The following is a 14872-nucleotide window of genomic DNA, read 5'->3' on the forward strand; positions in this document are numbered from 1 at the left end:
CAACTAAAAATATGACACATGGAAACATTGCTGCTGTCAGTGCTGTAAATACAAAAGACCTTGCCATAATAATGCAATGCACTTCAAAGAATAAAACAATGCAAACAAAAACTATACATCTACACAGGATTTCTTCTAATATCTGTTATGATCTAGAATATTCTTATTAATTTTAGGAGTAGGAGGTTTAGTAATATTTCTCCCACTTTCTAATTGTTCCTTGCTGGCTTTTGTTGAGTTTGTAATTCATGTCTTTGGCACACATTTATAGCAGAAAACACTGGCTTCAACTTTTCCTTTTTACCCAATATAATCTGGTAGTCCAGTGTCATAGCAGCAAAGTGGAATTTTATTCTTTCATTTCCTAGGGAATAGTGCAACTGTACAATGAAAGATTATGCAAATTGTCAAGGAGCATCTAATCAATCACTGTGGTGGGAGAGGAATGCAGCGATAGCTGAATTAGCTTCTGTTGAAATAGATTCATGTGTAACATCCCACTGACTCGATGACATCACGGCAGCTCCAGGTCCTTGAAAGTCTTGAGGATGATTAGCTGGAGGAATTGGCTGTTTCTGCCAATCATAATCCGGCAGAGCTGCCTTTATAGTTCTGTGGATATGAGAGAAAGAGGGAGGGAGGGGAAGACCGACTACAGCTAAACAAGAGGCGCAGCAGCAGGAGCAGCAGCAGAGCAGGAGCAGCTGGTATTCCGGTGATTAAATAGTTCTCATAGCCTTTTTGCAGTACTCGGTCTGCTCCCTGGTGTAATTCTCCTGTCCAAGAAGGAAGCTGCATTTGAACGGTGTGCTGAACAGAGGTTTGAATCATTCCAGCTGGCTGCTTGTTTTGAAAAGGACAATGTGTGTATAAATAAAAAGACTCTGCTGGAAGAGTTCAGATACTAGGACTGGCGCTAAAGAGTGCTCTCGGAATATTATAGAGGCAGATTGAACTGAAGCTCCTTCTAATTAACCTGGAGCCAAGTGAACCTGAATACTGGATCTCTTATGTTCTAACTCGGGATAAAGTCAAGTTAGGAAGAGAAAAAAAAATGAAATGCTTCTCTAGGTAAGTTACTGCTTGATTTGCTGAAATTGAGGTGTGTACAATAAATGGATATATGTTGCTTGGCTATGTAAATGAGTTGAACACAATAAAGTTTTATTTGTGAAAGATTTATGTAAAGATAGACTATGTTTTAAACCATTTTCAATTGCCCTTTTCAGCATGTGTGTGCTTACCTGTCATAATGCTTTGCAGAAGTTGTATTGGCACCACAATGGAAAATAAAATCCTACCTAAAAAAAAAAAAAAAATAGAACTTAAATTTTAACAGCTGCCAGGACATTTGCATAAAAAACTCTCACTTGATAACAGCTTTAGCATTTGCAGCTTGAAATTGACAATTTTATAAACCCAATATTGAAATCTAACTGTAGATATTTCCCCTAGAAGTATTACAGACAACATGGCATTCAAATTACCCAAGATGAGAACTCCTTTTCTTGGGACCTAAGATTTATAGACATACTCTGTTCTGATGGTCTACTTTAGAGAAACAGCTGTCACAGGCATTTGAAATTGTATGATACAGTCATAAATTGCTTATAAAGAAATAAATGCTTTCCTCCTAGCTCCTATACAGAAAGAAAAATAAATTCTTAGAACAATATATGTCATATGCCATGAGAATATATTCTCAGGAGGACAGAAACAGTTTTTATGACACACCTGTAAATAGCTCCAAATTCCTCATGCACAAAGTAAGTTGTGGGGGGGGGGGCGGGACATGTTTTTTAAACATGTTTTTACCCATCCTTTCTAATATCTCTGTTAGAGGAAGTCAAATAAAAAAGAAACATAAGCCTTGTTTTTCTTGTAACTTGTCCTGATTAATAAAAACAGTGTTTTTCAGAGTTACTAGCATAGTATTTCCATGTGATGATGTTTTGTTTATTATAGGATAAACTGTGGATTCTCATTTAGTGCTGAACAGGTTTATATTTCTTTCAAACTTACATTTGCTTCCTTTTACAGTAACTTTTTTCTGAAATTTTTCATTAGCACAGGATCATAAATGTCTTAAAGTAAATCGCATACCAACAGATGTATGTTTCTACTGCTCTTAGAATTAGTTATCCACTTTCTCATGAACTTCATTGGTAAAATGCTGAAGTTTCTTGTCACAAAATGAAATTGATGAAGATAAAAACTACTATAATTGTTTGAATTTTCCCAAGACTAGGAAGCGGTAAATACTCCCACAAGTGTTTTAAAAAGATTTTTTTTCACTTCAAAAGGATAATTTTAATCACTTCTATTAATAGCATGCCAATTAGCTATATCCACATGCCAGCTAGGTGCTACATTGATCATGTTTATTTCATAAAGTGAGTGTCTGTTGAGAATATAAAGTCCATTGACAAGAACAGTCTTCAATAGGAATTCATAAAAAGTGATTAATAAGCAAAACACACTTGCCACTTAGATTTGTCTCAGTGAATAAATGAGAAATTGTGCTATGATTGCTGTTGTTTATTAGAATTAAGAATATTGTTACAACCTTATGATGATCATTATTACACAGCATTTACATTCATAGATTCTTCCTAATAAAGTAATGGGAAGATTTTTGGAAACCGATCACTAAGCACAATAGTCATTTTAACACTTTGTGAATGGCAACTGGTCACTAATAACATTGATTCATAGCAAACCCTTTAAAAATTTACAGTGCATGTGATTTATTTACTGTAACATTGAAATCACCCAAAAAGGAAAAAATATATGGATGTAATTGAGAAACTTAGGCATTGTCCTTAACTAAGTGACAGACAAAATCTCATTAGAATATTAAAATTACTTTCCTTTTTTAAAATTAATGCTAAACAAATTAAAATAATACATATTAAAAATAATTGAGATTTTGATACTTGATAATACTTTGTTTTATACCCTTGTGAAACCAATGATTAAGAATGTTAATACTATATTACTTTAGTGATCTGTGATTACTTTAAAATTTAATGTATATGGGTGAAATGGTCATTTTTCCATTCAATTATTGTTTATGCCTATTGCCTGTGTACCCACTAGACTAGAATTTTTTTTTAACTTGTTGAGCTTATTATTCAGGGATGTGTTAAGTCTTTTTACAGTAATGTAAATTTAATATATATTGTTTCACAAAATAGAAAGAAATGCTCATGTATATGTTCACTTACTAAAGAAACAATCTTCTGTATTTTATCAAAGTATTAGAACTGTTATACATATTATTTCTTCTCCTCAAAGCATTCTGCTTTTTGGATTTTAAATAAATTTAGTTCCATATTTCAATAACCACTTTAAAATCAGTTCTTAAAAAATGTTAAGTGAATGTTTCTGAAGCAATGAAACAGTTGTCCCCAATAGGTCTAGTATTTAGATGATCCACCTGCACTTTTTGTTAGAGTGGAAAGAGGCCTTTGAGAATTAAATTCAAAGATCAAACTTTCTGTGCTTCATTTAGTAGCAACTGCTCAGGGAGAATAGCAAAAAATTCACCATACTGTGTTCAAACTAGAGATTCTGGCTGGTGCTGCCTCCCCAGATTTGGACAGCAGCTGGGGAAACTTATAAAATAAAGCTAAAATATCAGCCCTGGCTAGAAGCCAAGACTGAGAAGCTGTGCACCCAGAAGGCTAATTTTTTCTGGGTTGAAATTCACTGATAATGCATTATGTTTAAAGTCTAACCTGATGTATTTTTTTTTCTCCACTACAAATTGTGAGATAATTAAAGAATAAATATAGTCAGGGTATAGCAAAATGTGAAAGTAACAAAGATTTCTGCTTTGTTAAGGTCGAATGAAATAATGTAAATAAGGGTAGTATAAGCTCTAATGAAATACAGCATTAAACTCTGGAAAAGGAAAAAAAAAACAAAGATGCAATACATGGTCTAATCATCATCTTGGAGATGGCAGAGAGATCAGAAATGACACATGGATACATCTCCAAATAAGAAACTGAAAATTTTATTGAAGTGATTGGTCTAGTAAAATTTACAGAAAAAGTATTTATGTTAAATGTTGTTGTTGTAAATATTGTGTGATGCTACCCAATAAAAGAGAAGATAATTCTGGTTCATCATGGTCTCCAAATAACTAGGAAAGAGAAATCATGATGTCTGTTAATTTATTTTAAGTTCATGAAGTGAGAGAAATGGGTCAGGTGTCAGACACAGTGCTAGTGCCTTCAGCCATCATGATATAACATTTAGTCAATCTTTTCTTTAACACTTAAGCAAAGTTTCAGCTATGCCGTTATACAGGGTGTTAAATACATTCTTCTTTTTAGGTATTTTCAGCAAGCTTCAGAAGTTAGAGGTGTCAACTGCAATACAGAACATATAAATACAGCCCTATTTCTAAGCTTTCTTTATCTCAGTTTTCAAAGAAATGTTACCACATTCTAAACTTAACAAATCTGAAATTTCTTTTGGAAATAACATTAAATTGATAACATATCTCTTCTAAACCCAATTCCAAACTCACCAATGGCTTTGGGCATTTCAAGACAAATAGATATTTTTGGAATGTAAATAGTCCCTCTCCATTCCTACAAGTGAAAATGTCTGAAGATACAACTTGAAGTATTTATTTCCTTTCCCTTTTTATAATTTGTAAATTTCCATGAGTATCCAGATAATTCAGACCATTAAATAGATTATAGCAAAATAACTACATATGGCAAACTGAATGATGACTTTCAACTGACTTTTTGAGCAAATCTAGGTCTGAGATTTCCAAACAGTTAATGAAAATGTACCTTATGAAAACACTAAGCATGGATTTCAAAATGTTTAGCAAACAAACACAAACTTATTTTAATATCATTTTCTTTTTTAAAAAAATATTTATGTATTTATTTGAGAGGCAGAGTTCAGACAGAGATGGCTGCAAGGGCCAGAGCTGGGCCAATTCAAAGCCAGGAGCCAGGAGCTTCTTCCATCTCCCTCGTGGGTTGAGAGGCCTAAGCACTTGAGCCATCTTCCACTACTTTCCCAGGCCATCTGCAGGGAGCTGGATCCAAAGTGGAGTAGCCAGAACTTGAACCAGCTTGCCCCTCAGGTATAACCTATTGAGCCACAGAGCTGGCCCTTAAATATCACTTTCCACAACTTTTATGAAATGCTCCCATATGTACTACCTCAAAAAATTTCAGGAGAGATTTAAAGATTTTCATTAACACCAAATGAATACTCATGATTAATTCATTAAAATTAAATATTTGAAAAAAAATTAATAATTGAAACTAGAAATCTTTGAATACTTGAGAACATAATTTGATATATTAAGAATATGTGTAAAAACAAAGATGTTGTCTCAACTAGAATTGAGAATTTTGCACAAAACCATATTTTCACTTTCAGATATCACCGTTTTAAATATTTAAGAATTAATAAAGTAATTTTTAGCAAATTAACATACACCATACTGACACAGACAATACACTAGCACAAACACTTTGTTTTCCCGGAGTAAAAGAATTTCCATAATTGAAACAATCTACCATGAACAGAACTTGTTGCCAGTTTTGCTTAAAACATTGAAACCTCCTTATGAAAAGTCTTTAATTGAATTATCTTCAAGGATAACCAGAGGGAGGTTGAAAGTCACATGGCCAAGCTTAGAATGTCCTAAGGCAAAGTAAAAATATAAATTCTCCCATAATCTCTCCTCACTTGCTTCAATCTTCACGTGTTTCCTTCTTTACCTTCCTGCCTTTCGAGTTCCCCATTCTCTCAATTCTTTCTTCTTTCTTTTTATGTCTTTCTCTCTTTTTCTTTTTTCCCTCTTTTCCTTCCTCTCCCTCCTCTCTCGTTCTTGTCCATCTTCTTTCCTTCCTTCCTTCCTTCCTTCCTTCCTTCCTTCCTTCCTTCCTTCCTTCCTTCCTTCCTTCCTTCCTTCTCTTCCCTCCTTCCCTCTCTTCCCCTTCCTTCTCTTCCTTTCTCTCTCCCACCCTCCCTACATCCTGCCTGTTTTCTTCTCTCTCCTTCCCTCCATGTTTCTTTCATTCTTCCTTTTCTCCTTCCTTCTCCCTTCCCCTTTTGGTTTTACTATATTTTGCTGCTTCAACTTAAATGTTTCTTGCACAGCGAGAGACCAAGCCACTTATGTTTAGTAGGGAAGAATTATTAATCAAATGACCTGGTTTAAGCACAAAATAAGTGTGAAAGATGCAAAGAAAAATGAAATTAAAGTATATTAAATGGTAAAAGAAAGGTAAGGTAGATTAGGAAATTCCTATCAAAAAAGTGATGACATCAGCCTTAAAATTATTGGACTGCTCTCCACTTATGAGTTCCCATGGGTTTGTTAAATTCTTTAGTAGACTACTTTGCTCGCTTTCCACATTCTCCTCTCCCCTTGTCAGTGGCATGTTTACAATGCAGTTTGGTGGTAAAATTATAATAATAAATATAAATAATCCTTATATTTGTACTTTAAATCAACACTCACCATTTTGCAGTTAGTAGTTTCAACATAGAAACATTCATCTACAGCCTAAAGGCTGCCATGCTAAGGGAAGAAAAAGAGGGAAGGAAAAGTTATTCGGCACATTTGGATGCTTTGGTTTGACTTCATTCCTGAATCAGATATTCAACTGTAGACTGCTGATACACACAATTTGTCATATTTTATCAGACATCTCAAAAGAGTTCTTCTTTTCTGATGTACCGCATAGTCTTTCACGCCTACATAAAAATCACTTAAGCCTCAGAAATAAATATAGCGACACTAAAGATTAATACAAGGAAAGGAAACAGATGCAGAGATGCATATGCTCCTATGAGTGTGTAGAAAAGTCCTAATTCTATTCATCACTACAAAGTGCAAGTGAATAATTAGAGTCAGAATTTAAATTTGATTTCTTTCTCAACCAATCTTTCACTAATCCTTATATTAAAACAATTCAGATTTTTACATAATGTTCTGTTAATTGAAACATAGGCAATCATTTATCAATTATACCTATTAATTAGTGTGTAGTATTAAGATTGCTGATATCTCAGTTTGTGAAGCCAGTTTGCTTGAAATAAGGCATTTTCTTAATAACCACAGAAATGATGCTAAATTTGACCAATCAAGTTCAACTTGATTTACTACTAAATTATTCTATTTCTCAGTCTGGATATAATTCTCATTTTGAACATAGAAAAAAGATATTGAAAATCTTTGCACAATAATGCTCATGATGATAATGATGTTAAGCATTATTTTCTATTGTTTTTAGTATGCAACAGACATCATCACCTTTCAAGGTAGCAGGATGAGTGAAATAATACTTAGGGGGATTCCATCCCCTTGAGGGGAAATGGGACAGTAGGAGAAATGTAATGGTAGTCTCTATGAGTTCTCCGAGGTGTGGGACTTAAGGCTAATAAATGAAAGCTATGGCTACTACCGATCAGGTAATGTCTTTCTGAGAAATTGTCACTCAGAAAATATATTCGAAAGTTATATATCAAATTGAGCAACATTATTATTTAGTGGGAAAATGTGACAAGGAGTACCAATTTCCTGTAATATGTGAGCTGACGGCTTGAATTTGGATTCTGCCTATTGATTATTCTTCTCAGTTCTCTAAAGCTATTTGGTAGAGTTTAGAATATGGCATACTGTTTTGTGTTACTTTCTCTGAAGAGCAGAAAACTAAATCCATTTTGGAAAATGTAATTATCAATTTCACTTTTTCATAATTTGTAAGAGTTTGTGAGTAAATGAATTCAAATTATTTTGTTTTTTTTTGTTTCCCATATAGCATAAAAGCCAATGATGTTAATGAAACTTAAGCATCAGAAAACCAATTCCCCAAGCTCATTCTAACAGGTAAAAATCAATATACCGGCCCGTGCCACGGCTCACTAGGCTAATCCTCCACCTGCGGCGCCGGCATACCAGGTTCTAGTCCCAGCTGGGGTGCCAGATTCTGTCCCGGTTGCACCTCTTCCAGTCCAGCTCTCTGCTGTGGCCTGGGAAGGCAGTGGAGGATGGCCCAAGTGCTTGGGCCCTGCACCCGCATGGGAGACCAGGAAGAAGCACCTGGCTTCTGGCTTCAGATTGGCGTAGCGCTGGCCATGGTGACCATTTGGGGTGTGAACCAACAGAAGGAAGATCTGTCTCTTTCTCTCACTGTCCAACTCTGCCTGTCAAAAAAATAAATATTCCAAAAAATTACTCAAATTGCTAGAATGGTAGACCCAAATAAATAATATTCAGAAGAATAAATATAATTATGTATATATATATTATACATGTGCATAATTAAAATAACATATATATATTAGTATTTCACCAGTTATAAAAACTAGTTCAAACTCCAAAACTACTAGGCCTGATAAGCCAAATACAGTGCTATTGTACACTCAGAGTGCACTGAGAGAATCACAGTCTCCACATTAAAGACACAAAGAAACAGTTCTCAGACATCCTGTTTAGCACACATTTGACCTGATTGACAAACTCAGGTTCCTGATGCCTCCTACTAAAAGCAGTTATTTCTGAAATTCCTCCCCCCCGGAGTGGACCATATGTTGCTCCTCAACTCCACACACACACACACACATTTCTATAAATTAGTTTTTTAATTTTTTTAAAAATTTATATATATTGGGAACAAATTTCATGCCTTTGATACATACAGTTTTTTTTAATGATTTTTTTTTTTTTTATTTTTGACAGGCAGAGTGGACAGTAAGAGAGACAGAGAGAAAGGTCTTCCTTTTACCGTTGGTTCACCCTCCAATGGCCGCTGCGGCCAGAGCACAGCGCTGATGCAAAGGCAGGAGCCAGGTGCTTCTCCTGGTCTCCCATGCAGGTGCAGGGCCCAAGCACTTGGGTCATCCTGCACTGCCTTCCTGGACCACAGCAGAGAGCTGGCCTGGAAGAGGAGCAACCGGGACAGATTCCAGCGCCCCGACCGGGACTAGAACCCGGTGTGACGGTGCCGCAAGGAGGAGGATTAGCCTAGTGAGCCGCAGTGCCAGCCTTAATGATTCTATTTATTTTTTGAGAGAGTTACAGTGAGAGGGAAAGACAGAGAGAAATGTCTTCCATCTGGTGGTTCACTCCCCAAATGGCCTCAATGGCCACAGCTGAGCTGATCAGAAGCCATAAGCCAGGAGGTTCTTTCCAGTCTCCCATGTGAATGCAGGGGCCAAAGATTCTGGGCCATCTTCTGCTGCTTTCCTAGGATCTAAGAGGAGCAGGATCTAAGAGGAGCAGCTGGGACTAGAACAGAGGCCCATATGGGATGCCAGCACCGCAGGCAGAGGATTAACCTACTGTGCCACAGCACAGGTCCCCATACATACATTTTTAAGAATTTAATGAGGGGCCGGCCAACACCGTGGCACAGTGGGTTAATTCTTCTCCTGCTTCACCAGCATCCCATATGGGCGCCGATTCTAGTCCAGGCTGCTCCTCTTCCAATCCAGCTTTCTGCTATGGCCTGAGAAAGCAGTAGAGGATGGCCCCAGTCCTTGGGCCCCTGCACCGACGTGGGAGATGGGGAAGAGGCTCCTGGCTCCTGGCTTCGGATCAGCGTAGCTCTGGCTATTGCAGCCATTTGGAGAGTGAGCCAGTGGAGGGAGGACCTTTCTCCCTGTCTCTCCCTCTCACTGTCTGTAACTCTAACTTTCAAATAAATAAATAAAATCTTTAAAAAAAAAGAGTTTAATGATACTTCCCTCCCTACACTCCCTCCTTCTTCCTGCCTTTCTTATTTTCTTCTATATTTTCACAATGATATATTTTAATTCACTTTATAATCACTAGCTTAACCCCCCACTAAATAAAGATATCAACAAGTAGTAAGTAGAAAAACTGCAGTTACTCTATGTGTATCAGTGCCACCCATTGAATCAAAAGCTATTTGATGTCAAGAGTGCTTAGAGAGTACTCAGTCAATAATAGGTAGATAGCATGGGATTGATCAATGTAAAACATGAAAGACATCTGGGAATCATGCCATATTAGCAAGAGTTGAAAACAGAATGGTAGTCAGTGGACAAATTAAAGACTACAGGGACAGTATAGTTACCTTTGTATGATGAAAGATGTTTTTAAAAAAAAGAAATTGGTTTCTGTTTTATCAGCAGATTAAATATGAGAAGTTGTTTCTTTGCAATCACTAAAACCAAAACTTTCGAAAAATCAGTGTAATTCCAGTCAATCAAAGGAACCACACAGACTGCAGGGCCATGGACCACAAACTTCTGTGGGGGAAATGTCTATCTTGAGTGTAAGTGGTGGTCACCACACAGTTTCTCACTGTTTTTCTTTATGTTATTGTAAGACATACAGATAAATGCTTTAAAGTGAACTCCCTGCTCTGCCAAAACCCAGCTCCAGTTGTTGGAGAGCAGAGAAGATTACAAAATTCTAAAGTAGAGTAGAGTAAAGTAAAGTAGAGTAAAGTAGAGTAAAACTATAGTGGCAATATAGTAATCAAGGTGAGGCTTACAATATGAAAGAAAATATTCATAAAAGGATTATTTACTAAATGTACATTTCTAAAATAAAATGATAAATTTAGGTGAAAGATTTGTTCTTATTTAAATTCATTTTTTTTTTACAATTCTTTTGAGCTCTTATAAGAAGGAAAATACCTAACCATCAGAAGCATAAATAAGGAAGATAATTCTGGCTTCTGAGAACTTCTAAATATTAAGAAGTACAGAGATTGTTTGGTTGAATTGTGACTTATGAACCCTGATAGATAACAGTTATGTAAAGAACTAGAAATTTTTGTGAAAAATGAGACAGTATCATAACACAGTTGAAGACCAGTAGAGACATTGGAACCTACTAAATGTGAGTAGTATTGTATTTTTGAACTTACTGATGATACACTCTTGAGAAAACTAACTAATCCTTCTATGCCTCAGGTTCATGGTCTTTGAATGAGATAGTAATACATCTAAGAAAACCTGGGAGGGTTGAACATAACAATAAACACAATATTCCGAGAACAAAGTTGGAGACATAAGAGACTAAATTAATGGAATTAAGCTTTAATGACATCCATTAGCCCTCTGACATCGGCATAAAATGTAACATTTTGTACTGAATGGTGAACATTGACCATTCCCAAAACCCTCACTTGGAGATAATGATCTAAATCCTGATCTTCACTGTCTCTACTGAATACTTAGAGCATATTTGAATATTCATAGCATTAATGCTAACTTGAACCAAACTTCCTTGAACAACATTTTAATCTGAGTCATCATAGTCTTGAAAATTACTAGGCCGGCTCTGCAGCTCACTAGGCTGGCTCTGCAGCTCACTAGGCTAATCCTCCGCCTTGAGGCGCCGGCACACCGGGTTCTAGTCCTGGTCAGGGCGCCGGATTCTGTCCCGGTTGCCCCTCTTCCAGGCCAGCTCTCTGCTGTGGACCGGGAGTGCAGTGAAGGATGGCCCAAGTGCTTGGGGCCTGCACCCCATGGGAGACCAGGAGAAGCACCTGGCTCCTGCCTTCGGATCAGTGCGGTGCGCCGGCAGCGGCGGCCATTGGAGGATGAACCAATGGCAAAGGAAGACCTTTCTCTCTGTCTTTCTCTCTCACTGTCCACTCTGCCTGTCGAAAAAGAAAAAAAAAAAAAAAAGAAAGAAAGAAAAGAAAAAGAAAAAAAAAAGAAAATTACTAACAACCAAACATCTTAATGAAAGATCATAAATCAGGGAAAAACAGAAGGTGTTGGATGTTTCATTTTGATTTTCTGGCATGCCTGAAAAAAAGGCAATATGGAATTGGAGTAGGCTAGCAATTTAGGCAAGGGTTCAGAAACTGGAACTAGATAAACCAAAAATGAATATGATGTTCTTAGTTGGTCTTCTAAACTGAGTGCTCATTCCAAAGCCTTGTGGTCAGTCATACAGGAAACACAAGAAGCATTCCTTGCCACCACCTATATTCTAGTCAAGCCAGTTGTCCCTACCGCAGAAGTCTTTTGGACAGTGCATTCAACTGTTTTAACTTATAAATTAAAAATGTTGACCTAGATTGAAAATAAAAGACACCAGTTGTATTCTAAGTTTCACCAAAACTGTGCTAGTTTATTTTAAACTGACCTTTGGGTTCCACATTTAAATAAACACCACTTATATTCCTTCAATTCCCTTTCCCCAGATACATTTTGAAGAGCAATGTGATATTTGATATTTCATAATCTCCAGTATTTTCTGCCACAAAGACTTGCTAAGTGAATTATTTCTGTCCAGTGCTGGGGGCCTTTAAAGCATCTATAAATAATTTTTATAATAATTCTAGATTCCACTCAACAAGTATTAAAATAGGAACATCTCGAGAAATATTGCCTCTGACAAGTAGCAGAATGCTTGAAATCATTCCAAATTTCTTCTGAAGAGTATTCACAATGATTTTCCAAACTTTGAAAATTGTGTAGCCTAGATTAGTTTTGAGTGGAGGATAAAATTTTATTCAAGACATATTTACTATCCATTTATTTCCAGTCAGTTAATGGTCAAGTAAGTTTTTGTTTGGCAGTACCTACAAGTGAAAATATTAACCATTAAGGATGAAAAATAACAGGCATAGCAGTGAAAATAAATGGGGAATTTCTCTTTTTGATAAATATGTATTCAATCATATATGTAAAGTTAATGTTTTGATTTAAGAGAAATAAGCAAAAAGCATACATAGTAGGTATAACACATAAAATTTATAAATAGAAAATGAAAGAAAATCTCAATATTTCCTATTTTAATAAAGTTCTTTAAGTATCATGCATGGTGAAGAAAATTCTACTTCTTAAGAGAGCACAAATACAGGAACTTAGCAATGGACAAAGAGATTTAGAATTAATCAATAAACGTAGGTTGATATTAGTTGTGTGACATTGAGCTAGTCACTTCACTTCTCTGAGCATTAAATTCTCCATTCATTCATTGAGGTCTTTGAATACAAATTATGATAATTTTTATTTATAGCTGTTTGTACACAAGATAGTGGCGAAGTTACAAAACATTGAATGAATTTAATGCCAATTAATTATATAAATGGAATAGTTAAAATAGTAAATTTTATCTATGCGTGTTTCACCATAACAAAAACTAACAAAATATAAGTTAAAAAATTAAAATTATATCAGTTTTGAAGAATGTTATTTTCTATTACTAGTAGCTAACATCGATAGTAAGGGTCAGCACTGTGGCATAATAGGTAAAGCAACCATCTGCAGTGCCAGCATTCCATGTGGGTGCTGGTTCCAGGCCCTGCTGCTCCACTTCTGATCCAGCTCCCTGCTAATGCACCTGAGAAAGCAGCAGAAGATGTCCCAAGTGTTTGGGCCCGTGCACCCACGTAGGAGACTTCTAAGAAGCTCCTGGCTCCTGGCTTCAGATGGGCTCACCTCCAGCCATTCCATTGGGTGGAAGATCTCTTTCTCTCTCTCTCTCTCTCGCTCTCGCTCTCGCTCTCTCTCTCTCTCTCCACCTCTGCCTCTCTGCAAATCTACCTTTCAAAGCAATAAATAAATCTTTAAAAAATAAAGTCAATAGGATATAATGTAAAATACATAACTTCCTAAATGCAAGACAATAGCATGAAATTAATATTGATAGAGCTTCCTTTAAACTAGGTAATAGATTGGTTATTTGGTTCTAAATTTTCTAAATTTTATCTGGAAATTTATATATTGACTGCTGTAAGTTATGTAGTAGTGATCTTTTGTTACTACAATGTAGGCAGATTCCATTTATAATTATAAAGCAATAACCATCTAAATTCAGAAAATGAATATGGAAAATATTAAAATATAACTTCTGGAAAACTGGATATCAATGTAACTTGTGGATATAATTGTAACACTGTTAGTAACATTAAATTCACATAAAAGAGCCAATTAATATAAATTTTGATTTTTTTTGATATTAATTACTTTTATTAAATGTTATTTTGCTTCCAAAATGCTCAAAATATCTTAAATGTTTATAAAGCAAACACTAAAAATTATAATTCCTATGCAATGGAATACAAATACACAAACACTCACAAATGCATGCATTTTACAGAATCCCATGAAAAATTAGACTCCATATGTATATCTCATAGGTATGGAAAGATATCCAAGATAGGTAAGTAATATAATGTATTCCTTTGTGATTACTTGAATTTAAACTTCTATTTTAAATATTTGGCAAATTTATTTTTCTGCTTTAGTCATTCATAAGTCAAGTAAATTTTTACATTATAGCTTTATTCATTCACCTCTGTCTCTAACTGACTTGCATCCAAGAATATAAAGGCAAAATATGTATTTTCATGTTTTATGGTTAACTACTTCTGTGATTGTACACTGAGCCAATTAACAAGGCTATAAGTCAACATTAAATATAGCAATGATTTTCACACAATGATTATTGATCTAAGCCAAAGCAATGAAAAGTTGATGGCAATCATTTTGTTGCTTCTGGCTATAAGTTGATTTACCTTTAGTGTATGTAGAAACACACAGAAAATGAACACTCTACTGTAACTCTAAGGATAAATTTGATCATGACATTTCCCTTGTTCCTGGATCTTGGTTTTCTCCTCTGTTTCAAATCTCATTCTACTCCCCTTCAACTCCAAACCCTGCTATTCTTCAATGACTAGAACAATTCACATCCCTCTCCAATATCCTGGTGGCTTCTGTTTGCAGGAATTGTTCCTTTCTCTGAAATTTCAGCGTTTATTTGTAGAGTTCTCACTTGATTCATAAAGGCGTATTCCTCAGGAATGCAAAGTTTTTATTCTTGTAACTATTTTACTTCCTTTGCCTTCCTTTCTCTTTCTCTCTCCCTTCCTTCCTCCCTCCC

The 14872-nt window shown here is 35.7% G+C and overlaps 1 protein-coding gene across 2 annotated transcripts in view; it reads left to right on the top strand.

The window, feature by feature from the left end:
• Positions 1-527: 527 nt before the first annotated feature.
• The window catches only part of NDST4 (N-deacetylase and N-sulfotransferase 4), a 302613-nt gene continuing 288268 nt past the window's right edge, over positions 528-14872 (top strand). Inside the window, exon 1 of one of the 2 annotated variants that reach the window (XM_089302587.1) lies at positions 528-1071. The gene's annotated coding sequence lies outside the window, so the exon portion shown is untranslated. The remainder of the gene's footprint in view (positions 1072-14872) is intronic. The other variant, XM_051820067.3, reaches the window with a different exon arrangement.

The sequence above is a fragment of the Oryctolagus cuniculus genome, chromosome 8 (assembly GCF_051225735.1).
Source record: "Oryctolagus cuniculus isolate XC-2025 breed Fujian yellow rabbit chromosome 8, ASM5122573v1, whole genome shotgun sequence".
NCBI classification, from domain to species: domain Eukaryota; kingdom Metazoa; phylum Chordata; class Mammalia; order Lagomorpha; family Leporidae; genus Oryctolagus; species Oryctolagus cuniculus.